Here is a 15,372-nt window from a genome sequence, read left to right as displayed (position 1 = left end):
GACATAATGGACCAACTAGCTCCTGGCTGGGAAGAAGCAAATGGATCATGAATCCAGCTCTGCTCGCTAAAACAGGCCTAACACTGAATAGGAGAGAGGATAATTCCCCCCCCCCCCGCTCCTGCCAGCCACATTCCCTTCCAGACAGAAACCAAAAAACTGCCTCAAAGTGTTTTGCTTTCCTCATTATCCACCTCCCCACTCCATCATAAAAGCCAGCCAGGCAAGCTCAAGGCTGTTTGCTTTTAAATGAATCATAGCAGTACAATAAAGATGCAACACAGAGATTAAGTATAAATCAATGACATAAGCTGATGCTCATATCCAAATGTCCCAAAGAGCAAAAAATAAATAAATGCTCACAGTCATGAAAGGTTCCACCCAATAATGTGCCACAGAGGTGAGCTTTGAGTAGTATGGTGAGTCCTGTATCAGACCTGCTGCTCCTAGGACATGATTATGGGACTTGTGGGCATTTGGTCATGTGATCCTGTCAGCAGTTCACAACATTTCCTGCCAAACATGGAGACCTGATAGCTGTTTAAGGAAGACATGAGTTCTCATTAGCTCAGGTAATTTGGACTCTGGGAAGGGATGTTGCAAAAAGACCTCTCTCAAAAACACACCAACCTATTCATGGGCAGAAGAATCAGGGTGTGTGGGCAGGGGGAATAATTTCTCTGAATTTTTCCAAGGGGTGGAGAAGTGGTTTGTTGGTTGGTTTGCAGCATTTTTTAATAACATTTAATTTAATTTCCCAAAAATAGCAAAAATAAAATAGTAGCAATATCAAAACAATACAAAACAAATTGACTTCCCTCTAGTCCCTTCCTTGGTTCCATTCTTTATCAAAATACTGCATGTCCGTTGTAAAGTTATAAACCATTGTATTACTTATTATCCATTCAAAATTAAATTACAAGTAGTATTAAAGCCCTGCCAATGTATTAACCTGAGTACATTGCTTTTGAATATATGCAATAAACTCCTTCCAATCTTCCTTAAATTCGTTATCGTCTCTTCTTCTTAGTTTCATTGTTAATTTTGCCATTTCAGCATATTCCATTAATTTAACTAGCCAATCTTCTTTAATTGGGACACCTTCTTCTTTCCAATGTTGTGCTAGTAATATTTGTGCGGCTGTAGTTGCATACATAAATAAGTTCTTTAGTGATCTTGGTAAAGCCACTCCAGTAATACCTAGTAGGAAAGCTTTTGGTTTTTTTAAACAAAAGTTGTTTTAAACATCTTCTTTATTTCATTATAAATCATTTTCCAATATTTCTTTACAATTACACTATCTCACCACATATATAAAAAAAGTCCCTTCTGTTGTTTTACATTTCTAACACTTACTTTTATACAATTTTGCTAATTTCACTGGAGTTAGATACCATCTATAAATCATTTTAATATAATTTTCTTAATGCTGCAAGCAAGCAAACAAAATTATATGTTTGCAGCATTTATACCCTGCCCTTTAACCAAAAGGGCTACTAAATGGCTTACAAAAATCTTTTCTAAGACCGTTCCTCCCTTGAGGCTCATGACAGGCGAGGAAAAAGGAAAAGGCAGGAGAAGGAGGGGAAAGCAAGCTCAAGCTACAGGGTCAAATTAAACATCGTGCTATGACAAATGTTCTGTCTACACAAGCATTTCATCTTTCCAAATGAAATCAGCCCCCAACCCCCCACACTGCATACTGTTTTTGGGGTTCGTCTGACATCCCCACCACCACCACCTTGAGGGGCATGAGAGGCACAGCGCAAGGAGGGGGGAACCCATTGCACAAGTGGAAGTCCGTACACAGGGCTTGCACAGACAAGCTTGTGAGGTGAATCCTGCCCACAGTTCTTGAAATCACAGCCGATGTCAGTGATGGTTCTCCTTGCCTTCCCTTTGATTTGGCCTGTGTCATGTTTGGAAGGTATGCGGTCCTCCTGCCCACTTTTCAGAGTGGCTCATGGCCATAAGGCTGGCCCTAGCATGAGGTAGGGGCATGTGGCGGCCTCTGGTGGCAGTATATTGATGGAGGGTGGGGAGAAATGGGATAGTTTTAGAAAACATCTGAAGGCAGCCCTGTTTAGGGAAGCTTTTAATATTTAATAGATTATTGTATTTTAACATTTTGTTGGAAGCCGCTCAGAGTGGCTGGGGAAACCCAGCCAGATGGGCGGGATATAATTATTATTATTATTATTATTATTATTATTATTATTATTATTATTATTATTATTCCATTTGGCCTCTTAGCCAGCCTGCCTTCAGGCATGGTGAAGGACACTAAGTGTGGCCAACTGCAAGAGCAGAGCCCTGCATTCTGATAATACTAATTCCTGATGGGGGTGTAGATTTTGTCCCTTCCCCCCTTACTGCCCTCCTTTTAAAATTGCCCAAGCTCTGAATGCAATGCTTATCCCTTTAAGACCTGAAAGACTTGTACATATATCAGCCCTCACAGTGAACTTGCCACATGCTGCCACAGAGCTATATTAGCCTGCTTTTCGACAGCCTTAAGCCAGATATTCAGAAATAGAGTCCCTGCCTTGGCAAGTAATATGTAGCCATCTAGGTGGTATGCCCTGATTTACATTTGGCTTACTCCATATTTTCCACGAGTGCATAACTCTTTTCTAGGTTTCCCTGAGTAAGTAAATTTAACTCCTACTGAAAGCTCCAGTAACTGCTTTAAGCAGGATGGATTTAGCATTTGCAAATGTTACCTTTACAGCACTTTTTGCAGCCTCTGCATTCCTGAAATTTGCAAAAGGACAGTGATAATGGTTGCTGCAAACATTTTCCAATAGCAGATTTTTACTAGTTTCTTCCTCTGAAACTGTCAGTAACAAATGATTCAGTAATGATAGATGGTTGCTCTCGCCGTACACTCTTATGTTGATTTCTTGTATGGTACACGCAGCTTTGATTTCTTGGGTGCCTTTAAAGCACATTTCTTGTAATTGTTTTCTCAGAACGACACCAGCAAGATTGTCAGATAAAACAGTGGCCTCGTCCTCCACCATTTCTTTAAGGCCAGAGGTAGGGCAGTGTTGTGAGGTGGGGCGGCTGCGGAGCTCTGGATAAATGTTAAATGGTAAGAAATGTTCACATACCCTGGGCCACCTCACAGCAATAAGGTAAGCTGAAGCTCCACCCCATGCCCACTTAAATTATGAACAAAATAAAGTGCCCTGTAAATGATGCAGAAAAAACAGAAACATCTTTTGTGGGGAAGAAACCTTTAGAGAAATTAGATAAAAGGTTTTGGCACAGCACCGGCACACATGGTAGACTGGCCATGTCAACAGTTCGTTATAAGCCTAGATCACAGGCAAATTGTTTACTCAGACTAGAGTTTCGCTAAATCCACATTCAGTCCATGCAAATGGAACATGTCAGCACCAGTGGTGGGGGTAGGGATGGGGTGAAATTTCAATTCCGTTTGCCTCTCAAGGTGAGCCTACCTAATTTGGAGTTTCCAAAACAATGGATGAACCAAAACACTGTCATCCTTCATGATTTGCATTTCTCTGAATTTTGCAATACAGTTCTCCAGTCAAGTAATGTGGGCAAAAATGCATAGACTGCAGTTGAGTGTCGATAAAAATGCATATATTGGTGCAAATAACATACAAAAGTGCATTAGTTATGGGGAAATTGTTTTGCCAAAAATATTTATTTTAGGCAAAATTGTGGACTTTTCTCTAAAGGAAACTGAAGTGGGAATGTGAAGAACTGGATTTAGGACTGGAAAAATAAAATAAAAACTACATGCAACCAAAACTGACAGATTCATCCATCTTTAGATGTGTGCATGGAATCGATAATACATACTAAGGAGTACAATTCTGATGGCTTTAAAAGGAATTTAGACAAACCCAAGCAGAAAAAGGGCTATCAATGACTATTGGTCTGTATTGCTTTCAAATATCTTTACGTTGCTGTACACTTTCCCTCTGCAGGAGGGCAGTAAATAAATACTTACGTGTGTGTGTGTGTGTGTGTGTGTGTGTGTGTGTGTAATACAAATATTAGTCATGATGGGTTTGTTCTACACCCTGTGTCAGAGGCAATATTCCTCTGGGAATCAGAACTGTGGAGACTTCTATTGCACTTTGGTCCTACTTCTGGGCATCACCACTGGTGGAGAAAGAGGAGTGCGGGGGGAGCGCACCACCCCCGGCAGTGTGATCCCCAGGGTGCCATTGCGCCTCCCCCCCCCCCGTGCTGGGCACCATGCCCCCAGGATGCGCACCACGCCCCCGGGATGCACACCAGCCCTGCCCCCGCCTGCTCTCCGCCCCCAGTGCCAGAGCATGAAGCTCCACCACTGGGCGTCACACAGAAATCTTGGTTTGCAACTGTGAGAAGAAAGTGCTGGAATAAAATGGGCAGTAAGGCTGTTCTTATGTTCTTAATCCAGCCAAGTCCCGTGCTGGGACCTTCATTTTTCAAGCCTGGAAAATGTATTTGTTTTAATATGGATTAAAACCAAATTGTTGTCTGAGTGCAGTTTTATCTACCATCTAGAGTTCTTCTCTGCACTTATGGTCAACAGAAACCTGACTGCGTTTCTCACCAGTTATGATAGCTATTCCATAGTGTGTCCCTTTATTTTCTTGGGAATTAAATCTCCTCTTGGGAAGTGCAGTGGTCCACACGGAAAGTCAAGGCATATGGCTCTTCAGCTTGTCAGTGAGTACAAGACTAATTTCCTCTGAGTATTGAAAACCTTATCAGATGAAGGTAGATTCTCTGCTCACAAACCGAGGAGGTGGGGAAAACACCTGCTAGGTAAATTGGAGTCATATTATTAATACATAAATTTAAAATCCAAGCAGAGAGTTTCTCCTTGGGAAATTAACATTGCCATTTTACTTAAAGTGAAATGAATGGCATGAGGTTACTCTTCTGCATATCAGATGCATCAAACACAGGAAGGGGGTGGGAAAGAAACTCGGTCCTCGTTCTACTGAATACAGAGAAAACCCTGAAGTCACCATTGGGTCAATTGAATCAGGGACGATCCGATCGTCAGAGATAAAAACAAAACAAAACCACATTAAACAAATGAGGGTCTTTTACAACCGGCTGTGTGATTTAAAATTCACCTTCTCCCAACTCAAGGTGAACCATGTGGTTAGGGGTTGATTAGACGAGTTGTCAGATTTATTAATAAAGCATTGGGTTTTTCAAGTACCATTCAGGACCAAAAGAAACTGGACTTTAACAGCAGTTGTGCAAAAACTGAAATAGCACTGCCCATTTAAACAGATGGTTGTTTGTTTATTTTGCTAATTATGCTTAGTATTAATGGTGGCCAACAATTTGGTGTGATATCTTTTTCGTTTTTTACCAACAACTACAACAACAACTATTCCTATCTGGTAGAACCTCCATTCCTACCTGGTAGAGCATATTGGGTGGAAGTCAGTGTCACACAATTACGAACATTTGCTCTGCACAAGCATTTCCCCTCACCAGGTGGAGTGATTCCTCCTTTCCTCCCCCTATGTGCTGTTCTGGAGGTTCTTCCAACCGCTCCAAGCTAATTTCAGCTACTGCAGGGGAGAGGGGCAAAGCTCCATTGAGCTCTATTAGCTGCAGATAAGTAAGGACTAGCAGGTGGGACCATTTATGGTGACCAGCAAGCCAGAAGTGTTCCTCTTCCTGTTCTAAATGCATCAAAGGCTCTGTTGATCTCAAGGTCTTAGAGCTTCAACACTCCTTTTATATGATTGGCTAGGGCCAGTTCTTACACTGTAGGATTGCCAGAATTGCTATTTCCCCTTTCTAGATACAACCCACATCATATACACTCCAACATACCAGGACACATGTCATTCATCACTGTGCTCTTGCGGCAGCCAGTTGACTCATGCGAGAGCACGGTCCCCAAAAATGGGTGTCTTTGGAGGCCGCGCTCTCATGGGAGCCAAAACAGGACAATCAGAAGTAGGGGTGGCTTCTGTAATTCCAGCATGTCCTGCTCAAAGCGAGGCAATAGATAGGCTTGTCATGTTGATATTTTAAGATGGGTGTGGGACCTTTTTCAGCCTGAGGGCCTCATTCCCTTCTGGGCAAGGCCAGTGGGGCCAGAGGCAAATATGGGTAGAGCAAAGAATGTAAATGTTACCTTTGTGTAGCAGGTTAGCTTTTACATGCACCCCTCTGTATCCTCCATCCAGGCAAGCAAAGGGCATTATCAGAGTTTAGGGACACATTTCAGCCACACAAAAATCCTCCAGGATGGTATAAAGCAGGGGGAGTGAAGGATATGAACTTAGAACATGGGATGTGGCATGAGAAGATTTCCAAGGGCCCAGAGCCTTTATCAAAGGTCATTGCAAGGTGGTGGTGGTGGTGGTGAACGGGTGGGTCAGTGCAGTGCAGGCAAGTGACTACTGAGCAGCCAGCACTAACTTTGTGATAAATAAATATGGTAGAGGGAAAGACAGACAGACAGAGAATGTGTCCCACTCATACGTTGTCATTGGTAGGTGGCCAGTAAACCCTTCCCTCCAAGGGAATGAGGTCCCCAACTCCACAAAGGTACAGTTGGAGATGATCATAAAATTTATCAGTGGGGAAATTGGCTGGCCAAGGGCTTAGTTAGTTGTTTTCTTTGTCTAGCAACAACCACAACACTGAAACTGTCTCCTCTCGTCCTACTTTCTTACAACGGCCATCCCAGCATATAGGAGCATGATAAATCCTCATAGAAGGTGAGTGTTATTTTCAATAACGATGAAATATGGTCTTCCCACTTCCACCCCCAAACCAGCTAGATTCCTCATAAATATTATACATCCATGCTCTTGCATTTCCTAACACTTGGTAATCTAGAGCACATTGCTGTGGAGATGCAACACCTCCCTCCACAAAGCTCATATGTAAATGCATGGCACTGCTGAAATTTATGAAGGTGCTTTAGGCTGTCTTGAAGTATTTACTTGGAAGGAGACCAACAGAGATAAATTTAGTTGGTACTTTCTCTCAAAAATGGAGTTATTTGTTACCCAAATAAGCAAAACTTTGGCCAGAAGTAGACAAAGTACTTCAAATTTATTACTTATGCATGAAGTGTGACTTAACTTATATTGGGGGGGGGGTTTCCATAGACATTCCTGGTTTTTCACTTTTCGCTTGCTTTTTTTCATTGTGTTCTAATTGTTATGGTTAAGAATGGCCTTTTGGGGGGTACTGTTTAAAGAGAAACTTGCAAAGAAATGAGGGTTTAGGCCATCAAAAGTTTAATTTGGCAGACGTCAAGGGAAAGACAACCCTACCACAGCAAATGAATAATTATTCAGATGCATAGTTTGAGCATCCTCTTACTTAGCTATTGTATACCCAGTACTGTTATTAACACTCCTATAGGGCAGGATTCAACTAATGAGTCCCTTTCAGTGGAAGCCCTGTAATTTGTTTGCACAATGGGGTTCCCCCCTTCTCTTCTCCAACATGCCCCTTGCCACCCCCCCCCCAAATTGGGAGTCAAGAGAACCCCAATGGGGGGTGGGGAGGAATCAGTTCATCCAGCAAACCAATCACAGAACCATCGCCTTAGCACAATGTTCAATTCCTCCCATAATCCTTCATGGCTGGTTGCTGCCACTTACCTCGATTTAGCATAGAGTTGCTCCCCTTAAACCATGGGTCCCAACACACTTCCTGGAGTTTCTGTATTTATTCATTTATTTCCCTTCTGTTATGTACTGAAGTTCTCACCCTGGGCTAGCAGGGGGATACTGTGGATAGTTTTCACTCAGGTCCACATATGCAAATAAGGGATTGAAAGTGACGTTCAGTGATTGGATAGTTACAGAAAGTGGTTACAGTTACATTGTACTGGAGCTCTATATAAGCAGGCTGGCTGAACCCTTCAGTTCAGTTCTTTTCTGGCCTGTGAATAAAGAAGAGTTGTTTGAAGAATCGCTGTGTCTGATATGTTCACTCACAACTTAACATCTTCTTCCCAAGAGCTCAGGGTGGTGCACTTGCCCCTCTTTTATTATCACAACAGCCCTGTCAGGTAGGCTAAGCTGAGAAGGAGTGACTGGCCAGAGGGTTTAAATAAGGACCTGCCTATTTAAGCTCAGCACTCTTAACAACTGCACCACATTACACTGCCTGATTTATAAATGCAGACTTGAGCCAACCTCAAAGGAACTGAAAATGTCATGCCCTAATGTGTGGAACATGTGACATATTTTCCTGAGTTCAGTCCCAGAGCCCTGCCCTGTACATAACAGATCATAGAAAAGCAAATTTTATGTATTATCACACATTTAAATATTAAGGTTTCCTAAGTTTCCAGACATGATTTCCAAATCATGCACAGCAGTGATCGCACAGCTGGGGGGAGGATAGCATGTAAATCAGCTCTTTGTATCTGAATTCTTGGAAGGATTTACAGTAAATGGAAAATCTGCTGGGAATTACGTACGTATCTCAATTCCCAGTACAAGCACTAATATAAAGTAGTAAAAATGCAGACCGAAATTCCAGAAGAAGTTGACTAATACAATGAGATACGTAAAAGACTTTTTTTTATTTGCCATAGTTCGGTTTTTCATTTCCTTACTTCCCTGACTGTTTCATTCCCGACTGTCATTATTAAGTCCCAGAGTGGAACTTAACCTTTGAAATCATTTGCACAGACCTACAGGAGCTGTAGCAAGTTATAGATGCACAAACACTGGTGGAGCACTGCACTTGTTCTGTGCAGAACTCTGAGTTTTTCCTTGACCAAAATATGTAATTCTGTCCCTGTCTTTCTCAGTTCTACCTGGAAATACCCTGGATTGCACATGATGCCTTTTGCATACAAAGTGTGCTCTCTGCCAGTGAACTATGGGCCTCCCTTCAAAACATCACATAACTATCAAAGCCAGCATCATAATCAAACTTAACATCTGCATAATGCATAGGTCTAGTGTCAAAACAGAATCCAGAGCCCAGGCAAAGTCGTCCTTAATATATTTTATTCTGTAAAACTAATACAAAGTGAGAATGAATTTCTTTAAAATCTGGCTCTTGCAAAATCTTTTTATGATGCTCATTGGAACAAAACTTTCCATTGGAAATTGTCAGTTTTAATTACAGCTGGAAGGGCAGCTGCAGTACTTTTTATAGACCAGCAATGAAAACAGACTAAGCCACCTACTTAGGCAGAATGATTACATAAAACATAGAATATACTGAAAACAGTAAACGACCCTAACAGGCCAGGCTAAGGCTGCAACAGCAAAACAAATCAGATTTGGGCAGGAATGATGACAGTGTTGCACATTTGTAGGAGAAGAAAAGCAGGAAAAAGAAAATTATATATATATATATATATATATATGCTTTCGTAGATTTTCACGGGTACAGGAATGCAGGTTTTGGTGTCTTCGGGTGTCTTCCCGTGTAAGAGTTGGGGTGTCTAGGCGACGTTTCGACGAGGTCTCACTCGTCATCTTCAGGCTGGTGCTTTCGGCTTCTTGTTACTGGAACAGAGCAGGATCTCAGTGTTTGAGTTCCTATAAATACTGTTGAGGGGGTGTGGTGTATAGCCTCCAACGTTCTGGGCAGAGAGGAAGTTTCCAGGTTAGTGTGCCTTTTCTTCTTTTGTTCATTAATTACTTGAGGGATATCTTGAGTGATTTCTTGAGTGATATTCTGAGTACCACTTAGGAGGGTCGTTAGGTGTGGATTAGTTGCTAAAGCTTTCGTGTCTTGACCTCTTGAGCTTGTGAAGAGTTTTTTCTGAGAAGATGGCTGTACTGCACTTAGTTGTGCTCTGGCTTGGCTTCGTGTATAGGGGCGAGCTGTGGTTTTGTGCCCTGTGTCAGCCGGATCTGTGTAGGGATTGCAGGGGGGTGCAGCATCCGGAGGTGCCACTATGGTTTGGCTACTGGATGGTGTCTGTAATTTATCTGTGGAGAGGGTCTGGGTTTGGGTCTGGTGTGGTTGATTGGAGATGGCGTTCTGTGTGCCTCTGGTTCTGGTGTCGGTTTTTGTGGGGAGGGCTAATTTCCAGATGTCTGGCAGGCGGGACGTGTCGTCACGCTTGTTCATGTTGTGAGGGTGTTTCTCTATCTCGATGGCTTCCATGATTATTCTCTTGTGGTGATGTTCCATGTTAAAGAGCAATTTGGAATCTGCAAAATTAATTTCGTGTCCTGTTTCTTTCATGTGTTGGTAAAGAGAGGAAGTTTTTTCTTCTTTTTTGACGGCATTCTTGTGTTCTGCGATACGTGCATTTATTCGTCTGTTTGTTTGTCCAATGTACGTGGCTGGGCAGACTTTGCAGGGTATTTCATAGACCCCTTGGTTTTCTAATTGGATTTTGTCTTTGGGGTTTCTGAGGATATTGGCTATTTTTTGGTTGGTGCAAAAGGCTGTTTTGATATTGTGTTTATGGAGGATTTTGCTAATTTTATCTGTAGTGCCCTTGATATAAGGAAGGAGGGCCATGCCATTGTTTTCTTCTGTGTCTTGGTTTTTGGGGGGTGTTTCTTTTTGGATTAGCTTCGTAACCCTGTTTTGCTGGTATCCTAGTATTTATAGGAACTCAAACACTGAGATCCTGCTCTGTTCCAGTAACAAGAAGCCGAAAGCACCAGCCTGAAGATGACGAGTGAGACCTCGTCGAAACGTCGCCTAGACACCCCAACTCTTACACGGGAAGACACCCGAAGACACCAAAACCTGCATATATATATATATATATATATATATATATATATATATATATATATATATATAAAATTTCAGTGGGGAAATAAATTGAATAAATTGAAGGAAATAAAGAAAGGGAAAAGGAAGAAGTGCTTGAAACTGTAATGCAATGCAATATACAATATATAAGTAGTATGATTATTCCAATTAATATAAAATTATTAACAAGATGATGATGGTATCTTAACAGGAGGAACGCCACAACATGTCTCTCACATGGGTTAATACTTAAGAAATAAAATGATAGGAAAAACCCAAATATGAGGATGTGAGTCCTGGGTGAAATAAATGGGGTTCAACTTGCTCCAGTCAAGTTTATTTGCCTAAAACTGACCTGGAAATAGATCAGTACAGTATAATGTTCATCATAAAGAACTGCATTTATGATGGAAACCTTTCAGAGCTAAAACAGCCCAGTGCCCCCTAATCTGAGACAACAATCTGTCTTATTTATTTTCCATTATATAACAACCGGCACTGCTCTTATCTTGAAGCAATTAGCTTCAGTTTCTGATACTAAATCCCTGCATTAGGGTTTTGAGGCAATCAGAAGGGCATATGGGAGCTGCCAAGGTTCCTGTGAACAACATGATGCTGTGGTGAGGATATATCTTTAATCACAAGCACCTGATCTGTGTATATGAAATAGTACATGTAACCAAGGTAAGGGATCAGCCTTAACTACTGAGTAGAAAAAAGGCTGTTTATATGAAATTAGCCAGCATACAAGATGAGACCCAAAGCTGTGAATATGAGGTATTGGATAAGAAGGGAGAGGTCAACAGAAGGTAATGTCCTTCATCTTTTCTTTCCTAGCATAAATTCAAAACAGATGCAGTACAATGTTGTTTTTTCCTTAATGTTGTTGCGCCCCCAGGCCCCCAAGCCCTTCCCCAAGTAAATAACTTCACACTGACACATAATTTTGGCTTAAGGTAATGGGCAAAATTTAGGAAATTTAGACCACAACTTTACTGATTACAGAAAAGTGAGTGGTATTGGCTTAGGCATTGGCAACAGACTATAACTGACTCCGGCCTCTCTGGCTGGTAAACACCAAATGAGAGAGCAACATTGATGGAAATCAACCGAAGCTCATCCTGTGGTCCTGGCATGGCCCTAGCCCAGGGGTAGGCAACCTAACGTCCGGGGGCCGGATGCGGCCCATTCGCCTTCTCAATCCGGCCCGCGGACGGTCCGGGAATCAGTGTGTTTTTACATGAGTAGAATGTGTCCTTTTATTTAAAATGCATCTCTGGGTTATTTGTGGGGCCTGCCTGGTGTTTTTACATGAGTAGAATGTGTGCTTTTATTTAAAAAGCATCTCTGGGTTATTTGTGGGGCATAGGAATTCATTCATTTTTTCTTCCAAAATATAGTCCAGCCCATCAGATGGTCTGAGGGACGGTGGACCAGCCCATGCCTGAAAAAGGTTGCTGGCCCCTGCCCTAGCCCCTCAAGTGGACTTCGGACGAGATCCAGGACCCCCAGATTCCTTTACCAGAATACCCTTATAAATGGAGGGGCAGGTGATGGCCACACCTCCTCTCCCACACACTTCAGTAAGCCAATGCCTAACCAACAAACCTTACAAAGTTGTGACGATTGCTAAGGGGGTAGGTGAAAACGAAGTGGCCACTGCCAATTTGCCAAATGGAAAAAATTCCTACCTGGCCCCTGTTCCAAAACAGGTGACCAACCAATATCCAAAGCAAGGCCACAGCAGCAACACCTACAAATAGGGATGGGAGGGCGGGTATTCAGCAGCACGAAGCAAGTGCCTCATTCACATCGCGCTGCCATTTTTATGGGCCCCACCAATCACGCCACCTGTGTTGACTGGCTCAAACAGCCTGGCGTGATTGTGGGGCCGACTGACAAGGCCTGGGCCACACCCAGCACCTTCAACTTAGTGGGGGGGGGGGTTCTTAGAGGCCTGTGAACAACCAGGACCCTCATTAAAGAGGATCTCATTTATCCATTGGATCGTCCAGTGACTCATCTGAAGTGACGCACTGGCCGCAACTCATTTGACCATAAGTAATATGGCCATAAAACAAGCACAAATGGAGTAGATAACCATGTTGTGCATATTCATTCTCATATTACTTTCGGCTACAGTAAAGTTTCAACAATGAACATTTCTTCTGAATATGCAAACCCCACCTCCATTACAACCGACACTGTGGATTGTGTTAGCTCCCTGTGGAAAAGAAGGCACCTTTCACCATATGTGGTGGACATGTAAGGCAGTAAAAGAATTTTGGGAAATGATATATAATGAATTGGGGGGGGAGTTAAAATAACCTTTTCTTTTAAAAACAAACAAACGAAGCTTTTCTTTTAGGAATTTTAGGTGCCGAAATCCCAATGGAGCAGAAAAGACTATTTATATATGCAACCACTGCTGCTCGGATGTTAATCGCCCAGAGATGGAAAGAAGATAAAGTCTCTACCAGAGAAGAACAGCAGATTAAGTTGATGGATTATGCCAAATTGGCAAATATGACCGGAAGCACCTAAATAAATAAATAAATAAATTTGTATACCACGCTTCATCCATAGATCCCATTATGCTTCTGCAGAGCAGTTGATGGGAATTGCAAATCTGGAGAGCACTGTTGTTCTCAGTCCTGCTATCAGTGGCAGACTGACCAATCTACATGGTTACTTCACCGCCATGGCTCTTGACTGGCTCCTCTCCACCCTGCTACAGAACACCAGAGGTGTCGAGTCTGGGCGGAAAATACAGGAAGGTTAAGGTCTGTGGAAGGTCAAAAGAGAGCAGTCCTGCTATCACCATCATCTTAGCAATACCCTTGGTGCCTTACATATGGCAGAACATGGAGGCCAGTGGGGTTCAAGGATATGCATGTTTTAAGTCAATATATACAGTACTGTAATTTGGTGGTTCTGACCTGATCAAGCTTTTCCCCTATCAGCCCACCTCTTGCACTGAGAGCCCACTTATGTCTGAACTGCTTATGCATTGCCAGTTTTTTAAAAAATAAAAATAATTATTATTATTTTGTGTGTGTAAAATTTTGCATAGAATTTTGCATGCATAGAAGATTTACATGTATATAATGCATATGAAGGATTCAAGCTGCATGCATAACTTTAGAAGTATTAACATACGTATTATTGCCAATTATATGCATTGTTATATACATTTGTCTATGTGCCTCTATTTTGGGAAACCTCAAGTAAGTATGCTTATAACAATGTGTATTACCGTATTTTCGCCCTATAGGATGCACCGGCCCATAGGACGCACCTAGATTTTTTTTGGGGGGGGGGGGGGAATAAAGGAAAAAATAAATGAAAAAAATTTTATCCCCCCCCCCGAGCTTCCCCCACCCCCAGAACAGGCAGCTCTCCACAAACCGTGGGATCCCAGCGCGAAGTCACGCCGGGCTCCCACAGCTTGCGGAGAGCTGCGCGAAGCCCGCTCTGGGAGCATGCGGGGCCTTAAACAATGTCGGGGGACAGCAGGAAGGCGTGCTGCGCCTCCCCGCTGTCCCCCGAGCTTGCGGGGCTGGTGGTGGGGCTCTCCTGAAGCCTGGAGAGTGAGAGGGGTCGGTGCACACCGACCCCTCTCGCTCTCCAGGCTTCAACGAAAGCCTGCATTCGCCCCATAGGACACACACACATTTCCCCTTCATTTTTGGAGGGGAAAAAGTGTGTCCTATAGGGCGAAAAATACGGTATATACATAATACATATTATAAACATATAAAAATGGTTTGGATTTTTGGTAGAAACGGTGGGCGGGAAACCTCATTTCTCTTCAAGTTCAAGGAGCAAGAAAAAATTGCATGGATAAGCTCAACATCAAGATTGTTCAGAAAATTCTATCTCTAATTATCAGCATGGGAAACAGTTCCCTGTATGTCAAGAGCCATGGATTGCAGTAGGAGACTTGTCTATGCATGCAGCTCTGAATCAAAACTCCAATGTAGTCATCATTTTCTGGTATGAGATCTAACCTTTTAGAGAAAAAGTTGTAATTCCATGATTATTACATGCAAAAAGTAGGCAACAAGATGTCACAGCATGGAACAAAGGAACATTGTGACATTATTGGCAGGTTCTTGGGAGAAATGTATAATCTCCTGTTTTTGTTATTATTTTCAAATCCTCTATAAATCAGAAATCCTCTATAAATCAGGAAAAAAACTGGTGATCTATGAGTATTTCCACTTCTTAATAAACAGCTTCCTGTGTTCTGTGTACTTCCTGTTTCAACAATTTTAGGCTGAATTGTCTATTATTATTTTTCTGTGTGGATTTAATTGGGTCATGCTGCTATCAAAAAGTGGGTCACTTTCTCCTATACAGAATCTGTTTTGTGCCTGCCCATTTATAGTTCAGTGGCTCTATTGTTTATTGGCCAAACTCTATTGTTTGTTGGCACTGTCCTCTAGCTTAGCCAAGAGGCACTGATGTCCCCAAAGAGCAGTATATATGGATTGTCACATATTAAGAAAAGGGTATGTTTCAAACAAGCCCAAGACTTGTGCATGTTATAGGACAACCATGAAACATGGACAAATCAGAATTTGCTTCAGGCTGACCCCACAATACCCGCTCTCTTTCAGTATAACACAATGCGTCATCTGAAACAATGCCTCCCTAGATTGC

General features: G+C 42.3%; 1 long non-coding RNA gene across 1 annotated transcript; it reads left to right on the top strand.

Annotated features, from left to right (window-relative positions):
• Positions 1-521: 521 nt before the first annotated feature.
• Positions 522-14,936, top strand: LOC308597943. The gene is made up of 5 exons (XR_014013298.1): positions 522-572; positions 2,973-3,137; positions 4,652-4,695; positions 6,634-6,725; positions 14,490-14,936. It is a non-coding gene; the product is annotated as an uncharacterized lncRNA (long non-coding RNA).
• Positions 14,937-15,372: the final 436 nt, after the last annotated feature.

This window comes from Podarcis bocagei (assembly GCF_964188305.1).
Source record: "Podarcis bocagei genome assembly, chromosome: 11".
NCBI classification, from domain to species: domain Eukaryota; kingdom Metazoa; phylum Chordata; class Lepidosauria; order Squamata; family Lacertidae; genus Podarcis; species Podarcis bocagei.
Note: the sequence above shows the minus strand (reverse complement) of the source record. Positions and strands in the feature narration are given on the sequence as shown.